Here is a 7,666-nt window from a genome sequence, read left to right as displayed (position 1 = left end):
TTACCTACAAGCCTCTGGAAAGACTGAGACATAGACTCTCGAAGACTATGTTGAGAGCCTTGGGCGATGGGGCATGGAAGAGTTGGGATACAAATTTAGCAGAAGCCACTTGGCTGGTTAACACCAGAGGATCTGCTAACCGTCCTGGTCCTGCCCAAACAAAACCCCTACATACTGTGGGAGCAGATAAGGTCCCTGTAGTGCACATAGGGAAGTAGCTGGGGAAGACGGTGTGGATCGCCTCCTCCCATGGGAAAAGGCAAACTCATTTGTGGGATTTTCTTCACTCAGGGATCTGGGTGTACTTGGTGGGTAATGCAGAAGGATGGGGAGACCCAGTGTGTGCCTTAAGGAGATTTAACCTTGGGAGGAAAATAATCTGTGATGTGAGTTTTATGTTCTAGGAAGTAATGTAGCAGGAGTGACTTGAACTGCCAAAGAATGAGATTAGCAAGGAACCAGATGAGTGCAAGGATGACCCAAACCAAGCTGGTGCTGGTGCCCAACAATCAAACATACTGCTTCTCCTGTTCTGAGTACCCATCTTGACAGATGGGGCCAAAGTCATAGCCTCTTGTGAACATCTGAAGGAGTAGAGGAAGCTCATGGAATGGAAGAGTGATATCTATCTGTTAAAGGACAAGGGACAGTAGTTAATGAGAATGTATAAATCTGTATGTTGGGTATAAAGATGGTTTAGGTATGTAGTTTAAGTTGTAAGTGTTGGTAAGAAGGAATTTCAGTAATGAGAATTAAATACAACGGAATGGTTAGAAGATACATATATATATATGTATTAAGTTATGTGGGACCTAAGTGTGATGCAAATGGTATGGAATAAGGGTTGGAGATTGTATTTGGTCTGGCTGAGCCCCATAGCAGCTCTCCTAGTGCTGTGCTTTGTATTGGTAGCTAGAAGGGTGGCGATAACACGCCAGTGTTTTGCCTACTGCTGAGCAATGCTCACACAGCATCAAGGCTGTCTCTCCAAAATTCCCCAGCACCACCACCACCATCAGTAGGCTGGGGGTGGACAAGATCTTGGGAGGGGACACAGCCAGGACAACTGACTCAAATTGACCGACAGGATATTCCATACCATATGATGCCTGCTCAGATATAAAAGCTAAGACAAAGGAGGAGGAAGCGGGGAGGCATTTGTTATTTGCAACATTTGTCTTCCAGAGCAACCGCCACATGTACTGAAGCCTTGCTTCCCAGGAAGCAGCCAAACATCACCTGCTGATGGGAAGTAGAGAATAACATCTTTTGTTTTCCTTTGCTTCCACGTGCATGACCTTTGCTATTGCTTTAATAAATTGCCTTTATCTTGACCCACAAGGTTTTTTTCATCTTATTCCCCCACCCCCCCACCCCCCCTCCCCATTCTGCTGAGGAGGGGAGTGATAGAGCAGCTTGGTGGGCACCTGGAAGTTCTGCCACTGGTTCACTGAGGCTGAATTTCTGCCTTGCATGCTGCCAGTTGTTGTTTTGGGGTGAATAGGTAGTTCAAGTTCTCTATATTTTACACCCTGGTCTCACCTGGAGCCTCTAGATCTCACCTGGAGCCCACAAAGATCTTGGTCTCTACATTAGAATGCTGATACTGCCCATGTGTCCTTGTTTTGGCTGGGTCAGTTAATTTTCTTCTTAGTAGCTGGTGCAGTGCTGTGTTTTGGGTTTGGTGTGAGAACAATGCTGATAACACACTGATTTTAGTTGTTGCTGGGTAATGTTTATACTAAGTCAAGGAGTTTTCAGTTCCTCAGTCCTTGCCAGCCAGAAGGATGGAGAGGCACAAGAAATTGGGAGAGGACACAGCCAGGTCAGCTGACCCAAACTAGCCAAAGATGTATTCCATACCATGAGACATCATGCTTGGTATATAAACTGGGGGGTTGGCCGGGTCCTGCTGATCATTTCTCAGGGATTGGCTGGGCATCAGTCAGTGGGTGGTGAGCAGTTGTATTGTGCATCACTTGTTTTCTTCCTTCTTTTCCCTTTGGATTTTATTCTCCCCCCCCCCCTTTTCATTATAGCTTTTTGTCATCATTGTTATTATTCTTTCACTTTTATTCTATTTCAATTATTAAATTGTTCTTATCTCAACCCTCGAGTTTTACATTCCTTTCCAACTCTCCTCCCCATCCCTCTGTGTGAGGGGGGAGTGAGCTAGCGGTACTTTAATTACCAGCTGGGGTTTAACCACGACACCAGACTTTCAAGGAAATCTCATGCACAGAGGGAAGTTTTGCTTCTGGTGAAGTCTCTGAGTGTGGAGTACATTTGGACTCTGCAAGTGTGGAGTTAGAGGAAAAAACTTAACTGTGTGAAAATGTCCTCTGATGTTTATAAATATGCCTTGTGGAGGCATTAGAAAAAAAAAAGGTGAGAGAAAGAAGGATGTTTAAAAGGGTGGTAAAGCAAGAAAAAGATGCGTGGGATTTGGAAGCATTTGAAGAAACCTTTTTATAATGCTGTGCTAGGCACATCCTGTCAAATCTCTCCTGCTGTGAGTAATTTGCATGTTACTTTGCAGATAAAGTTTTTGAGATCACACTGTCTGCCTCCATGGTGACAGAACGGCTTCTCAAAGGAAACAACCCTGCATCATCTTTTCTCCTTCAGTTCCAGGTAGCATCTGTCACTGCAGAGCTGAGCTGTGAGCTGCAAATTAGACCTGTCTCCTCCCTGGCCTGAGGGAGCTAAGTGAAGCTGCATTTGGTTCATTGCAGGCTGACTTTGTCAGGGTTTTCCTTTGGTCTTGGTTGGGCAGAACATTGCTTGTTCATGAGGGACTTGTTCCTTAGGTCTCTGTTCCAGAAACCATCTCCTCAAACTTTTTAACTGCTGTTTTCTGTCTCAGGTGTCTTTTGAAGGGGTAAAGGAAAAGGGAGGAAGAAGTGAGGCTGATAGAGGATGTAAGATAACTCAGGTCTGGAGGCAACCAGGCAGGATGCATGAACTGACTGTCAAACAGATGGAGGGAGGGGTGTGAGTCACCAAGGTCTGGCTTCTTAAGGATGGAAGGGTTAATGCAATTGTACTTCATGTTCCAGTCTGCTGCTTGGTACCCCTGTCATTTTAACTTTTAACCACTTGAAGAAGTTTTAGCTAGAAGAGAAAGAAATCTCAGAGTTACTAAGCTCCTGCATGTTTTGTGAAGATAGGCATCTGCATGGAGGAAAGGTCTTGTCTAAGGTGGTACTGATGTTCACAAGTATTATCCCCTCTGTCTCCTCCTGCTGATGGATAGGCCATGGTAAGCACAGAATTCCTGTAAGACAATGAAAGGTGCACACACACGCACAAAAGGACTCTGCCTTGAGTCATGAAATCATGGGAAATCAGTCTTGGTTCTTCAGTTCACAGAAAATCTTACTTTGGATAGTTCAGATGAAAAGGAGGAGGAGACACAGGAATAGAGGAAAATGAAAGAGAGAAGGAAGGAATGTATAACTGCACCAGAAACTAATCCAAAAGAGGGCAACATTTTGGATATCAGAGAACTAGGATAAATGTTTTTCATTAGAAGGGACTGACAGCTCTGTGCTTTTACTGCTTGTTCTCAACTTGCCCAGAGATACATTCACCTTTTCATAATGAGACCAGCAGTCATGGCAGTTCTCCATGGCCTTGTGTTACAGGGATAAGGATGCTTGGTTTTACCAAGGAGCAGTGCAAGTCAACTGGATGCGTGTCTGGGACAAGGAGGCAGCTCACATCTTCCCTATCTGCCTAGTTCCTTCTACATCCTTATCTACATCGCTGCCACTGCTGCCATGAAAGGTCACAGACCCTTTCTCAGTTCACTCTTTTCTTAAGAGCCCACTAAAGACTGTGCCAGGCATCTGTGAGGTTACCTGGAAGGGGAATGGGAATGGGAATGGGAAGTGAAGGGGAAAGGAAGGAAAAGGCCAGGACAGGAGAGAGAAGGGGAGGGGAGAAGAAGAAGAAGAGAGTGTGTGTGTGGGTGGTGGTGGTGGGGGAATCCACGGCTCTTCTCAATTCCTCCAGCTTCTTGACTTTTAAGTGATCAAGTCTTCCAGTTCTTTCAGGATAGTTCCTGAGACTATGTGATGTCACCCTTGTAATTACTGACTTTAAGAAAATTTGGAGTGCTTTAAAAGCAGATTCCCTTCTATTAAGAGATGGTACAGGTATGAATCAGTGTGCACCAGTGAGCTGGAGTTAACTCCCCATTTTTTCATCTCTGTGCCTCTGGTACCATTTTCTGGTATTTTTTCTTTAGAGGATTGGTTGCAGAGCGTTAATTTCTGCTCTATGTGGTGAGAATATGTGCTATATCACTGTGGACCATTGTGCTGCGCTCTCTCACAGGTATGCTTGTCTGGGAGGGACTGCAATTCTCCCCGCATGTCACACAGAAGTATTTCAGGTAAAGCCTTTATTATAAGTTAGGGAATGTGGTCATCCAGACCACTGTTTTATTAATCTGCAGGTGGAAAACAATAAAAATGATGAAAGATCAAATCAGCTGCATTATTAACTAGAGATTGGTCAGGCCAGGAGGGAAAAGGGGTGTGGGTGTGATGTGGGTGCTGGCAAGGGTTCAGAGACAGGGAGAGACAAGAGCATTGTCTACAAGCACTGAAAGCCAGTAAAATTGAGAGGTGAAAACATTGATGGAGATGATACCTTCAAAATTTCAGTCTTCAGCTCCCCTTTCTCATTTACCATTTTCTTTGACAGCTTGTTAAATCTGGGAGAACCCACTTTTTCAGCAGCCAAGGTGCCCATCAGTGCCTGATGCTCTTTGTCTCAGCTGCACCTTCCTCCAGTCCTCAGCACCTCCTGGGGCAAGGCCATGCCAGGAGACCAACAAGATGTTCCCTTCCTGTTTTGCAGAAGGTGGGGACATGCTTCCTTTGTGAACTGCATTGAGGGGGTGAGATGCTGTGCTTTCTTTTGGTGGGTCTTTAATTTTTCCAGCAGTACCTAGGAGACTTTCCTAATAGAAATGAGGCAGGTGGGCAATTCAGGCCCCTTTGGCATTCAGTATTAGCTGGTGATAGGGGTTGTACATGGTAGGTGGGATGCTTACAATGGTAGATAAAGGTTTCTGTGTATTCTTTGTGCTCTCTTTCAATTTGGATCCTATTCTCTTTCTTTTGGGGGAGTAAAGGTAAACAAATACGATACAGGAGAGCCCTGTCTAAATACCTGGATATGGAAGAACTGGAAGGCTTGCAAGTCTTCATTAAAGATTTGATTTGGCACCATCACAAAGTCCTGCAGTCAACACACCTGTATGCAAATGCATTATGGACAGCTAAAGAGCCTCTGTTCTTCACTTCCTCTGTCATATTTTGTAATGCATATTATTTGCTTACAATTCAAGTCTGTCTCATAGTCTCTGTGGTAAGAGCATATTGAGGAAAGTCATCTCCTTTCCCAGCAATTTTCTCAGCTTTTCTTGACCATTAACATGCTGGAAATAACTTCAAAGAAACACTGCAATTTTTAAAGGCATTTTATTGATTTATTCACCAAGGTTAAGAACCCTGGAAAACTGCTGTCTAAATGTTTTAGCACTTAGTTCTTTCAAATCTCATATACATTATAGTCCTCAATCTGGAGTTCTCTTTTGCTATGAGCTTTTCCCTGCTTGTATCTTTTGTTGCAGTCTTAATGTACAGTAAACCCATTTAAAAATAGTTATACTGCTACATTTGTCAGGAGAACTCAAGTGATCTGATGAATTTAATAAGAATTCCAGGTTGTGAAACACAATGAAATTCTCTCCTTCAACCTACTTTTCTCATTATTAAACCTCCAGCTTATAGTGTGCAGTCATGCACTATAATTGAGGTTGAATTGCCATTCTCATTATAAATCCCCTTTTCTTGTGTGCTCAACCAACACATGAGCTGAAACTGCAGTCAGTCTTAGCCCACAGTAAGATATTTAACTCTATGATCTGCTGCCATGCTCTGCTGCCCCATATATTTCACCATAACTGGATCTTCTGGTGAGGTTCAAAAAAAAAAGCTGAGTATTAACAAGTCTGCCTGGCTTAGGCACCAGGGTTGCATCTATATTTTAGGTAGCCAGTGAAGCCATTGCCCTGGTGGAGGCACTGACATATGCTATCCAGCCATCCGACAGGGTGATTTTTTTTCAGGATCCTATCTGCCAGCTTCAGTAACAGAAGTCTCTCTGAAGCCTTGAAAAACACCTGTCCCTCCCTATTGACCAGACAGGAAATTAGGCATTTTTTTCATTTGCTACCCAGAATTTAGGTACAGGTGAGTCATAACAAGACCCTTCCTCTGTGCCAGTGAGGTCTATAGATTCAGTATGAATTTCAGTAGGGGATTGACTGGATCTACTTTGACCCAGAGCAATTCTGTTAAGCCCTTTATGCCAGGGGTGAGGACCTCCTTGCCTCAGTATGCTGTAGTTGTTCTGCCTCCCCTCTGCTTTACTGCCAACTCAGCAAACAGCCTTGCCCTCCCTGGGGAGTCTATAGAGTGAAGTGCTTGGATGCAGCCTTACACTGCATGGGCCAGCTTGGTGATGAGTCCTCAGAGACGTGGTCAGTTCAGATGGACAGTTCAACATTGCATCTCAGCCTGCAGCCAAGAAGAGTGGAAGGGAGCAACTTCATGGCTGCAGCACTAAAGAAGGATGTGAAGGTTCCGTGCATGCTGTCAGATGAGGCAGCTAGGTCTGTTGACTAGAGATCTGCTTACCCAAATGCTGGCATAGACCTCAGGTGCAGATCTATGCACTGAAATCTGGATGGGATGGGACCATTCCCACCATAGCTGTCCTTGGAGAGATGCATGTAATGGAGGAAACCAGAATACCTATAGAGACAGAGAGAATTGCATTAAGAATTTTGTTCCATGAGTGCACTGGAGATGAGGAAAAAGCTAGAGAGGGAAGGAAAGTGACTCTTACACTGCTGGCATGGAAGATTTTGTTTGGTATAACCTTTGTTTTGAATGACAGGGCTTAACATCTTCCTTAATGCCATTTCCTGCATTTCAGGTCCATCCATCAGAGCCTGAACTCTCATGAAGATGGTAGTGTTTCCCTGTGTAGTACATGCATGTTTTGTGAATGTGTCAGGGATCCTGACACTAAGGCAAGGTGTTTTTCTAGTACTATTTTCCTCCATTGTAATGGCAGGAGGGGCTGACAATGAGCTCTCCAGGCTGCCCTGTATCAGTAGCCTTACCAACTCCTTTCAAATCCTTTTCCTAAGAAGTACTTCTGGCAATCACTGTCCACATGTGCCTGGACTGGACAGAGTTTTAAGAAGTAGGTTGGCTGGAATAAGGTTGCTGTGAGCTTTGCTGACAGTTATCCCTAGGAACCCTGTGAAGAGTTTCTGACGACACCACAGCTATTCTGAATTTGTAATGAATTTGAAAATCATGCCTCAAGCTCAGTCTGCTCTAGAGACAGTGTGTAACGAGGAGTCAACTCCAGATAACACCAGGCCCAGCAAATGAATATAGGGCATTTTGGGTAAGTCCAAGATCCCTTCTGTTCAAACATTGTCACGAAAAAAAATTCTGCTGCTCTACAGTTTTGACCATCTGCGAGAACGCTGTGCCCAAGAAAACTAGAGACACATATCTTAAGCTGTGTTTTATTTTCAGAGACTGACTGAATGCTGGATTTGTGTATAAAT

Source organism: Falco biarmicus, chromosome W (genome assembly GCF_023638135.1).
Source record: "Falco biarmicus isolate bFalBia1 chromosome W, bFalBia1.pri, whole genome shotgun sequence".
NCBI lineage: Eukaryota > Metazoa > Chordata > Aves > Falconiformes > Falconidae > Falco > Falco biarmicus.
Note: the sequence above shows the minus strand (reverse complement) of the source record.